Below are 12,826 nucleotides of genomic sequence, written 5' to 3'. Positions count from 1 at the left end.
CAATGGCCTTATCCTTGTTTGGAAATATAACCACATGGACCTCGCCGCCAACATGTCCTCCACCTCCTGTTTAGCTGCTTCCATCCATTGGTTCATCTCACGTCATTTTACCTTCCTTCATGGTCTGCCCATCGCTTCTGTTTTCTTTGTCACCTCATCATGTCTCCTTTAACATTCTTTTTTAATTGCTATTATTCCCACCTCCCCCCCTTACTTCATTCTGTGCTTTCCTTAATTCCCCAACAGGTATCAAGGCTCATGGAAGAGCTAAGCTTACTCAGAACATTTTAATGATGAGAGTGCATTGAGAGCACACTTGCATAATATGTCTTTTCTTCGTGCAAGATGGCAGCGTTTTTAGATATGCAAAGTGTGGTTGTGGCACTCCATGCTCTTATCCCACTGAACGGAATACACAAGGCACCATCGCTGAAGGATTTACGCGAGCTCTCCCTAATGCGGGTGCACACCCAAACATCTATCTAACAAGAAAGCCTCCAGCCCAAAAGCAGGTGACAGTGTGTCAAAATCACAGCTATAGATCCATTGTTCCCTTCACTTTCCATTCAGTCTTGAAATGGCTTCCGATTCTGGTGGAGTTGTGGCTCGTTGATCGGGACACTGGGCTGGCAGCAACATTGAGATTTTGATTCTAAACTGAAGGACGTTGAGTTGGTTTTCGGAGAACTGCCGTGTCACGATTGTGAATAAAAACCCAAGCGGCTCATTCATGACCTTGAGGAATGCTCACAATCTGCCTGCCAAGACAAGTCTGGTCGACATCTGATGCTTCAGTCCCACTCGCCTTCCTGTTCCATTGTTGCTTGCAAAAGAAAATTTTTTTTAAAGATTTTTTATGACAAAAAAATTGCAACAAAAAATTCAAAGCACTTCTCTATATTTAATGTTTTTGGTTTCATTGAATATTGCTTTGCCTGGTGTTGGCTTAATGGTTAGGATGGTGGGCTTGGGATCCGAGGATCCCGAGTTCAAATCCCACTTGGCTGTTAAATTAATGCCAGGTGGGGTTGACTCGGCCCGTCATCCTTCTGAGGTCGGCAAAATGAGTATCAGCTTGCTGGTACCCTGTGTCGGAGTGCTGACCTGTCCAGGGCAGCACCAACACTCTGATACAGAGTATGGTCCCCAATGGATTGGATTGGAGTATTGCTGCCGACATCTTTGTTGTTGCACACGTAATATGCGTCTGCGTTCCGCTGGTGACAATTGAGGTTGGGGAACGTCCAATGAATGAGGGCAGCAAGATCCAAGGTCCTTCCCATTTCAGGGGGGAAATCAACAACATTTGTTCGTTCACCACATTTGTTAGTTCACCATTACCCAGTTGTAGAAGCCATTTGGCATATTTCTCACCATGCTCATCGAGGCCACCGTGCCGTACTCGCACATTTTCAAGTTGCTTATTAATTACATCTTTTTAATCTCATACTTGTGTCGTTTTAAAAGTCTCACCTTTTATTCTCAAACGTTTTCAGAGCTGACCAGACTGATTATGACGACAGAATATATTGCTAAAAGTACCAAATCTGAAGATTGCAAAATCACCGAAAGAAGTACAATACCTTGCATTGCGCATAAAATAATTAATGTACTGGACTGTATTGAAGAGTGGTTAAGAGGCAACGTAAAAATGTTATCTTCAAAGTGAAATTGGATGTTATTCATCGAATGGATGCTGGTGAACACAGTGGGTCCCATCTATAAGTAGAAAGGCACTCGGGAGGGCGCACACCTCCACGACACAATGCCTGATCCACGAGAACATATCGGGCCCAATACATTTTTGAAACATCCTGCAATAGTTTTTGTCCCTATCTCTCAATGGTGAAGAATCACTTAAAAAAATAATAAAAATTCTCGGATCCAGATCCGGATTTGGATCTTCACCAAAATTGAATCAGTTCTTCCTTGGCACACACCCAACGTGTCACAAAGTTTCATCCGAATCCATCCACAACTTTTTGAGATATCCTGTTCACAGACAGACAGACAGACAGAAAGGTGTGAAAACATAACCTCCTTCACCTTCGGTGGCGCAGGTAAAAATGCCGATGTTCATTGAAGAAGGAGGAAGAAGAAGAACAAGAGGTAACACCAAGTTTGACCACTTCCTTAAGAGGTTAATTTTTACTTAAATATGTCAGGTTTTTTTTTTTTGCATTAATTTATATGTATGTGTATTTGACTATAGCTGTCATTAAGCAAAAAAAAAAAATGGGTGGTATCAAAGGTGAAAAGCAAAATATAATACGTGAAGGCTCACCGTAGCGCCGACAAGGTGGGTGTTGATTTTCCTCATCACAATTGTGATGTGATTTGACCGGAAGGTCAAATCACATCACAATTTGACATCACAATTTGACCGGAAGGCTTCAGACGCACGCATGCAGACGGCTTCGTTACGGTTTTAATACATAGGATTGTTGCGGTTGAGACTTCTAGTCCTTTCCTTTGTTGCAGGAGATTGATTTGAAAGACTGTAGGCCTCATCCTTCTCTTGCACTTACAACTTAAATAAACGACAATGAGCCCTTTCACATTGCTTCGTTGGCACCATGAGGTACCAACCATCCCCTTCACCGGATTACAGGGAACCATATTATTCGGGAAGATGAAGTAGGAACCTCACATCGCAGGAAGAGTGTGACACTGGAAGTGTTGAAGGAGAAGCGTGTGTTTACCTTCCAAAGAGCTATCTATCGATCAAGCAATAAGCAGATGTTGCGATGTATGGATCCAGCTGTGGAACCACTGAAAACTCTGCTGGTGCATCACCTGTTTTGGTCTTATTCTCACCACTCGGACAACATGGTTTATTACACGATTCATTGAGCCCTCAAACAACACTGATATGTCTGCTTTCAACAATTTGAGGGCAACATTTAATCAGCAACTGATATCCTTGTTTGGATAAATCGATAGAAAGTTAGATTGATCGACTGACAATGTCCCTCTCTGGGATGTAGGAACGTCAACAAAAAAGGGGTAGGGGGGCAACTTGTAAAAAAAGGTTCCCATCACGACTCCATGTGCCATAGGCATGTCCTCCAAGATGTCCTCCCTTACTTCCAAGAAACTTTGAAATTGAAGGCTTCATTTTATGCACTTGGCACATCTTCGAGGCTTTGGTAAAACATTCCAGAGCTTCAACGAATTGAAAGAGAATACCAATTCGACAATCAGGCTGAATGTGATGGAACTGCATTTTGTACAAGGCTGTCTATTTCAGCAAAATTTGGTGTAACATTCAGAAATTCATCGTTGTAAATTTGTTTTGGACTTTGGCAGATTTGACTGAAGCCAAACAAACTCCAAAAACTGACAAAGTACTTCATCCTTGAGTCATTTGCTTGACAAAAGTTTTTCACTGATGCCAATATGTCGAACTTGTCAGAGGAGTCGCGTGGCTGTGTGCCTTCGTCAGTTCTCCTTGATGGAGCTGTCTTTCTACTGTAGGTAGTACTGGCCTCTCTGTTAAGCTCTCTGATTTATTTACCATATGATCATATAACTTGTGGAACTCCTCATTTTGTTGTTGGTGGTAGAAGGTTCCAAACAAGGAGACAGCTTTCATTACACTCAGAACAGACGTATCCTCCTTACCATCCATCCCATCCATTGGGACAATACTCTGTGCAGAGCGTTGGTGCTGCCTTAGCAGTCTCCTTGGCTATTGGGCACAATCTTGGATGGGTCGCCACTCCGACACAGGATACCAGCAAGCTGGCACTCATTTTGCCGACCTCAGAAGGATGACAGGTTGAGTCAACTCCACCTGGTATTAATTCAACAGCCAAGCAGGATTTTAACTCAGGACCCTCTGGATCCCCAACGTATCCCAAGCCCACCACTCCAGCCATTAAGCCAACACCAGGCATTATCCTCCTTACCGTGTATATTTGTTGACATCTGTTCTGCCTGAGAGAAGAAGTGATACGCCAGCTTCAAGTCTAAGAATGTATTGTCTCTCCGTGTCCTCTCCTCTCTTCCCCATTAATGTCTTTGCCACTTGCATGTCTGACAGATTGATCGTTTTAGCTCTCATCAACTTTATCCAAGGCACTCAGCAACATTTGATAGTTAGATATAATGTTGCTACAAGACCCAGTTTTCACAGTCCATCGAGTTGGGCAAAGTGGTCTCAGCTGATGGGGTTCTCTTTGCCCAGTGCAAATCTACAATAACTGAGTATGAGCCCTCTTCCTTCACATTAGCCAGGACTGAACTGAACATAGAACAGCAAGACCCATCTTTGTAATCTGCTCGTTAACAATCTCGGGTGACGTATAGTTTTTCTGATTCATCCAGTCATCCATTTCCGGAATGTCGTTCTCTCTCAGCTTGATTGGTTGGAACAAATTGCATTCAGCATCATCATGACATCTTATTGGATGGCCCTTCCTGAGCAAATACTGTGTGCATTGATTGTGGCATATGAGCCCCTTTCTATGTCTTCACTGGTCTTCCCTAGAGGCTTGATTTAAGCTGCACATCTATCCCAGATTCCCAGTCCTTCCCAAACCTTCCAGCTTAATAACTTCCTCTGCATGTGCGTGACTGACTGTGTTCCTTCAGTCTGATGCTTGCTTTCTTCAAGTTCTGAAATCCAATTCGTATGAAGGCCTTTTGTGCACTTTTACTGAAGGACAGAATGTGACATTTTCCTGCTGTTGTACAAACAAAGTAAAATAGTTTTTTTCCTTGTTTCATGCAGTCAGCCACGAGTGTTTCTCAAACCACTCGGCTTGGACACCTGTGGTCCTATCACTGTATTGCTTGCCTGTTCTCTGGAGAATCGCCTTGTCCTGGGATTGATGTGGCGTGTCAACTGGGCAGCATATTGCGGAGCATGTTTGCTCCTCCCCTCCCCCCTCCCCTTCACATGCACAAAAATGTTCTGTCAGTGTGTTCCACGTGGGATATTTGTTCGATTGTGATATCTTATGTTCAACGGGAAGCCAACTTCAGCTTGGCAAGCCAACTTGCACAGGTGACCTTGTTTGAATCCTCGAAAATTCAATTTACGTTCACTGAAATAAATTTGAAGATATTTCAAGGCACAAGTAAATGTACATTGTTTAAGTTCCACTCAATGCTGCATGTGGAATACATGATGCAGGCCTACCTCTGATGTTGACGACATGACGACAAATGTTATGATGCTTGCAGCACAACTCGGGGATGGATGTAAGAGTGAGTCAAAACTCGAGCTCTTGTCGTCGCTGGGCTAAAAAAAATTATGATTTGGTCATGTGGTCCAGTCACTTGTTTTGATTGTGGCTCCATTACAGAAGACTCAGCAATATGGTTGTCAGTTTATGCCGAGTACTCACATGTCTAACACAAGGGGTGTCACTGTCTTCTCTATGTGTTCGGTTTTCATGATATACTTTGTTCCTATCAATTATTCCAACCCTGGATATGCTGCTTCTGCTCTCCCAACAATGGATAGAGGTCCTCAATGCCAGATACGAAATCAGAGCCATCTCGCTAGACATATCGCGTGCTTTTGATATGGTCTGGCACCCTGCCATGCTCACTAAACTCCCTTCTTATGGTATCCGAGGACATCTCCACTCATAGCTCACAGACGTCCTCTCCTGTCGTGGTCAATATGTGGCCATTAATGGAGTTCTCTCATCCACGCTTGCTTTCCAGGCTGGAGTTCCTCAAGGCAGCGTTCTGGGCCCTGTTCTTTTTCTGGTTTTCATCAATGATCTCTCCAATCTCTCCAATCGACTTCCGGTTCCGGGTTTGGAGCTTCGAGAGGTCTCCTTAGGAGCTCTGCTGACGATCTCAAAGATAAGTTTCCGGTCGCTATTTGTCCCGTTTTAACTGTTTACTTTTCTCACCTACATGTTACTGTGTGTTCCTAGTTCGGTTTTGTTTCAAAAATCGTGCTATTTTGTGAGTTTTTGTCGACGTTGTCTTACCGGGTGTTTGAGGCCTACCACTTCCCCTTGTTGTACGATCGTTTTATTTGTCTTTTCTCCCCATTACCTTCAATTTCTATCTTCCCCACTTTCCTAACGTCCCCCATTTCTCCCAACTAATCTCTCTATTTCTTATCTTAAATTTAAAAAAATAAATAAATAAAACCGCCACCTTTCTCCTGATTCTTCTTCTTCTTCTTCTTCTTCTTCTTCTTCTTCTTCTTCTTCTTCATTGCCTCTTCTTCCTCCTCTTATCTTCTTCCTCCTCCTCTTCTTCTTCCTCAATTTTTTTCTACAACACTTCCATGACCTAATCTGTTGAAAACTCTCTCAAACATTAATAATAATAACAAAAATGAAATCTTATAATGCTTCATCTTCCTCTCTCACACATGTGGTACTCTTTACTGTTTCATAATGCATCCCTCTTCTGCTATTTTAACAGACTGCTCTCATTTCGACTTCTCCTTCATTCCTTGCCTAAAAAAATCCAACTGTTACAGCGTTTCTTCTCTCCATTCTCTGAATTGGCCTTTATTGCATCCATCAAGAATTGTGTTAAATCGCATCTCTGATCTAAAACTTTTAAAAACCCCAGTTTGCTATGAATGTTCGCTTTCCATCAACCATTCTTTTTTTCCAACTTCAGTGCCAACTCACCCCTCTCACCCCTCACTCTCACTCTCAAAGCAACCATCCCACTCTTCTCCCTCCAAGCCTCCCTCTCACCTCTCTCAAAAATTTCCCCCTCACCTTTGTCCCACCTTTCATCCCCCTCACTCATCCTTCTCAAAGTTGCCCCCCTCTCATCCACAAAGCTGCCTCCTTCCACTGCCCTCTCACCTCCATCTCTTCACTCCACCTCCTCAAATCCTCAACTGCCTTCTTCCCCCTCTCTTGTCCCCCCTCTCCCCCAGCACCACAGAGCCTTTTCTCCTCCTCATCCGGCCCCCTCCCATAGCAATTCTGCAATTCCCCACACTCTTTCAACAACCCTCCTTACCTCCCCTCCTCGTCCCTTGTCCTACCCTCCCCCTCCCCCCACCCCCTGCACCCAAAGCCTCCTCCCCTCCATCTTCATTAAAAGTGTGGAGCTCAAATATCCGGGGCCTTCACTCAAACATTTCAGATCTTTCCATACAGGTTGCCACTGACAAACCAGACAAAATCTGCCTCACAGAAACTTTACTCCCCCAAGACGTGTCTGACTTCCAAGAATCTCTCCCTGGTTACTCCCTCCTCCGGTATGGCAGACCTGAGCTTCGTCCTGGTGGAGGAGTTGCTCTCTTCATCAAAGACTCTCTTCCTCACTCTCTATGCACTGCTCTCATTCCCTCACACCCCCAGGAATACCTCTGGCTACGGCTTCCCTCCACTCCAACCTCATGTTTATATGTGTACTGTACCGTCCACCTAACAGTGATAACTCCATCTACACCTCACTATCCGAAAACATGGATCATCTTCTATCTTCTCATCCAAACTCTCTCTTCCTCTTATGTGGCAACGTCAATTGTCATCATGCCAGTTGGCTCGGTGTGGGTACCTCTCTCACCTGTCATGGCACCTCAGCAAAAGCTTTCTGCAACTCATTGGGACTGACTCAATCGGTTAACTTTCTGACCTGGATCTCAACCAATGGTACTCCATCTCTTCTGGATCTGATTTTGACAAATTTCCGTGACAATATCTGCTGCTCTTTCTCTGCTCCAATCGGTTCTTCTGATCACGTCCTTGTCACAGTGGACATCTCTCTGGCTATTATCAGAGAACCACCTCACCGCCGTCGAGTCTGGCATTTCACTCAAGCTGACTGGCAGGGCCTCCAAGCAGCCATCAAACTTATAGACTGGTCTCCTATCACTACTTTCTCAAACATCAACTTGTCCTGGGAATTCTTTCAAAGAAACTTGCTCTCCCTCATGCACAGATTTATCCCCTCTCGTCTTCAGTTGTCCTACTCTTCCTCCCGCCCTTGGCTTCTTGAAGCTTGTGGCGAAGTAGTTGTCCTGAAACAACTTGCCTTTGCCTCATGGAAAGCAAACCCAACTGAGGGTAATCTCAGTTCCTTCCATAAAGCTCGGAACAAGTGTGTATCTACCCTCAGGAGAGCCAGAAAATAACATCTTTCTCATCTCAAGTCTGAACTCTCAAAGCTCTTCCTCCTCAAAATCCTGGGGGCATCGAATCATATCTGTTTCTGGTGTATTTTCCCCCTCCATCCCCTCCCTTACCTCAAATGGCCGCACTGCTGATACCGCATGTGAAAAAGCTGAATGCCTAAACTCGGTGTTTGCAGCTAAATCTTGTGTCAAAAACCCATCACTTTCTCTACCCACTTTACTCAGTCGCACCCAACTGTCCCTTGACTCTGTGTTCTTTTCTCCTGACAAGGTGGAGAACTTGCTGTCAAACCTTGACTCAGATTCTGCAACCGTTCCAGACGGCATCAGCCCACATGTCCTCAAAGCATGCTCTTCTGCTCTTGCTCACCCTCTCTCTGTTCTATTCACCCTCTCATTTGCTGAAGGTCATCTGCCATCTGCTTGGAAATCTGCAAACATCATTGCCCTGCATAAAAAGGTGCAAAAACAGATCCCTGCAACCTCAGACCAATCAGCCTTCTCACAATCATCAGCAAGGTTATGGAATCCAACATCACTTCAGACATGAAATCCTTCCTCTTCTCCAATGGCCTGATTTCTGATCATCAATTTGGTTTCAGACCAGGTTACTCTATCCTGGATATGCTGCTTCTGCTCTCCCAACAATGGATGGAGGTCCTCAATGCCAGACAGGAAATCCGAGCCGTATCCCTGGACATATCACATGCTTTTGACACGGTCTGGCACCCTGCACTACTCACCAAACTCTCTTCCCATGGTATCCAAGGCCATCTCCACTCATGGCTCACAGACTTCCTCTCCTGTCGCAGTCAACGTGTGGCCCTAAATGGAGTTCTTTCATCGCCTCTTCCTCTCCAGGCTGGAGTTCCTCAAGGTAGCATTCTGGGCCCTGTTCTTTTTCTGGTTTTCATCAATGATCTCTCCGACTCTCTGGAAAATCCTCTATATCTCTTTTCTGATGACTCCACCCTCTTCCGTACCATCTGTCATCCCTCAGACCGGCAAGCAGGAGTTTCTTCACTCTCTGCAGATCTGGGTAAAATTACAAACTGGTCCAACGCATAGAACATGTCTTTTAATCCTGACAAATCTCACACTCTCAATATGTCTCTCCAAAAGGACTGTCTGGAACCCCCCTCCCCCCATCTACTTTTTCAACAATCCTAATGAAGATGTCTTTTCATTCAAGCTTCTGGGGGTCTCACTATCTGCCATTATTTTTTCTGGGAAAGCCACATTTCCAAACTGGCCTCCAAAGCCAGTCGCGGACTGGGCATGCTCCATCGTGCAAAGTGATTCCTTGCCCTCCCGGAGCTCCTAACAATGTACAAAGCTTTCTCCACAGCCTGACAGAGTACAGCTCTTCCCTGGGCTGGTGCTCCTGCCTCTCTCGTTTCTCGGTTTCACGCTGTGGAAACCAAGACATTTTGGATCATTGGTATCTCCCACCATGAGGCTGAGTCTTTGGGCCTCTCACACTCTCACTGCAGGCACGTCAGTGGTCTTTCTGTCTTATACCGTCTCCTCACCGGTCTCGCCCACTTGCTCTGTCTGTGATATTTCCGCAAGGCGCTCAAGGTCTGCCAGCAACCCCGTTCTTCTAAAACTACCAAAATCACAAATCACTGCTCATCTTCACTCTTTCATTCCTCTTTTTCCCCACCTTTGGAATACACTCCGACACTTTTAAATCCCACTCTTCCCTCCAGGTTTTCAAAATAGCTGTTCACCACCATCTCTTCTCTTCCCCCATTCCAAAACTATGATCTTTTCTTCCCTCATGAATCCACCCCAAACCCACCTCCTTCAAATTCTCTGCTTTCCTTCTCAAAATTTCCCTGTTGTGTAAGGTCCTGAAAATCCCTGTGTTGTCCATCTTGTTTACCTGGTGTTCCCCGCCCCTCCCTCTCCCTTATACAGATGAAATGTCACTGTTACCCCACTGTTTTGTCCTTCCCTCTCCTGTCCTGTGTGTTGTTGTGCATTGTGTGTTAGCTTTCACATGAGCCTCGACAATGTATAGAAATAAAAAAAAATAATAATTTATTCATCATATATTGGGTATTAAGTGATTGTGAGTCACATAATTGTGTTAATAATTGATCCAAATTAATTATCTTCTTCGCGATGCGTGAATACAACGTTAAAAATAAATTACATCGAAGGAAAATTAAATTTGTAATCTCATGAGATTCCGGCATCTTTCGATATTTTATGTGATGAATATTCAGTCAGACAGACGCGACAAGTGACAACACATGTTATAAAGAGTTAATTCTTCCACTTTTTCAAAGATACTGCAAGTTTACATGATTCAGGCTGGAGGGGGTGGGGGGCAACATATTAGACCCCTCCACTTTTTAAGTGGGGGAGAGGGGCACTGCCCCCCCCCCATGTCTCCCCCTACCCCTACTTCCTACACCAGATGTTCAAGAAATTATTAATATAATATCCCTCTGAGTAGAAAAACAATCATTACAATGCTATCACGTTGTAAAGTATGTATGAATGTTTGTATCTGCACGTACTACATATTGTTGTGGAAATGGCCTCTACCCCTCGAAGATTGCCAAGCTTTGCAATAGTTATTTCCATAGTGCATGGTTCGTGTAAGCATGAGGCATGTTTAGTGTAAGTGTGCGGTAATTTAATTGTAATATAGGATTATGTGTTGATATTTGTATCGAAAGCCATTGTCTTCCCTTCCTAATGTAATGTATAAAACTGCTTTTCCTTTTAATCTCGTTTTTAATGTTCTTTCCTTTGTAATCTGTAAGGAGACGGGTTCAATTGTTTGCCCGACGGGTCCCCGGTAACAATATTTACAGTCGTGGCCAAAATATTGGCACCCTCACACTTTTTTTTCAAATAATTTACAATTTTCTCAAAAAATAAGTTGAAATTGACAAAAGTATTTATTCTCCACAATTCTCGATTTAACTATTAATATTACAGAACCTTTGTTTTTTTATTCCGAACTTAATATATCCTTTTAAATCAGAAAATTAGAAGAAATAGAATTGACAATTATTGACACCCTCGATTTAATATTTTGTATCACAGCCTTTGGACAAAATAACTGCAGTCAAGCACTTTCTGTAGCCATGAGTGAGCTTCTTACCCCCTCTCTACCGGCTGTTTGACCCACTCTTCTTGTGCAAACTGCTCCATTCTCCCAGATTTGAAGGGTTCTTTCTCCCATCTGCTGTTTTCAGATCTCCCCACAGGTGTTCAAGGGGATTTAGATCTTGACTCATTGCTAGCCACTTCAGAACAGTCCAGCATTTTGCTTTAACCATTCCTGGGTGCTTTTTGAAATGTGTTTGGGGTCATTGTGCTGCTGAAAAGACCCATGACCTTTGATGGAGACCAAGCTTTCTGACACTGGGTTGAACATTGTGCTCCAAAATTCCTTGGTAATCTCCTGATTTCATGATGCAATGCACACATTCAAGGAACCCAGTTCCAGAGGCAGCACAGAAACCCCAAAACATCACTGAACCTCCTCCATGTTTGACGATAGGGACGTAAAGGTGTTCTTTTCTTTGAAGACTACATTTTGTTTTCTGTAAACATTGAGATGATATGCTTCACGAAAAAGGTCCAATTTGGTCTCATCTGAACACAGGACATTCTCCCAGAAGGTTTTTGGCCTGTTCAGGTGTGTTTTGTCAAACTCCAATTGGGCTTTCTTGCGTCTCTCTCTCAGCAGTGAGGTCCTCCTGGGTCTCCCACCATAGAACCCCCTTTCAATGAGTTGGCAATGGAGGGTGCAAGTTGAAACTGTCATCTGTCGTACCTTGTGTCTGAAGGTTAGCTTGAATCTGTTTGGCAGTTGATTGGGGTGCTTTCTCCACCATTCGAACAATCCTTCTGCAATCTTCGATCAAGTTTTCTCTTGCAGCCACATCCGTGGAGATTGGCTGCAGTGCCATTGGCCTTGCACTTCCTGATAACATTGTGTATGGTGGGCACAGGAACATCAAGGTCTTTGGAGATGGACTTGTAGCCTTGAGATTGTCCATGATTGGCTACAATCTTGTGTCTGACCTACTCAGACAATTCTCTGGTTTTCTTTCTTTTCTCCGTGCTCATTGTGGTACACACAGTGACACAAAACAGCAGAATGACCCCTTTTCTAAATTCAAACTGGTTGAATGAGCGGTTTTTATATTACAGGCATCTGCAACTCACTACAGGTGAGTTCAATTCTTCCTCCAAAGTTTTCAGATTTTGACGCCACCTGAGATTATTAGCCCCTGTTGGACTTTGTCTGAAACTGGGGCTTATGGATTTGGTCTCGATTTTGGTGCCTGTGCGTGCGTGTGTCCGCAACCATATCTCAGACATGTATGGACCAATTTCATTTGTACTTGGCACAAAGACAACACATGATGGCTTACATATCCACGTCATTTTTTTTTTCAACATCAAATACAAGATGGCCGACTAGCGGCCATTTTAGTTGCAACAAAAACCCCGTGTCGAACACGTCCTGAACCATTTCTCGGACATACATTTACCGATGTTGTTCAAACTTGGCAGACAGATAACACTGGTCAACAACAAATTTGTTGTCTGCATTTTTTAAGCTGATTTAGGACGAATCTGATGCGCTGAATCCAAAACTCACATTAGTTTTGTTCAATCAGGTCAAGTTTTTGAGATATGGCCACATGTCGTTTTTTACATTTTTGTTCACATGTACGCATGTGTGGAGCATTTTAGAAGAAGTTGGTGGGGGTA

This window comes from Eptatretus burgeri, chromosome 1 (genome assembly GCF_056783735.1).
Source record: "Eptatretus burgeri isolate ZD-2024b chromosome 1, Ebu_testis_v1, whole genome shotgun sequence".
Taxonomy (NCBI): domain Eukaryota; kingdom Metazoa; phylum Chordata; class Myxini; order Myxiniformes; family Myxinidae; genus Eptatretus; species Eptatretus burgeri.
The sequence above is the reverse complement of the archived record's forward strand: the minus strand, read 5'-3'. Positions refer to the sequence as shown.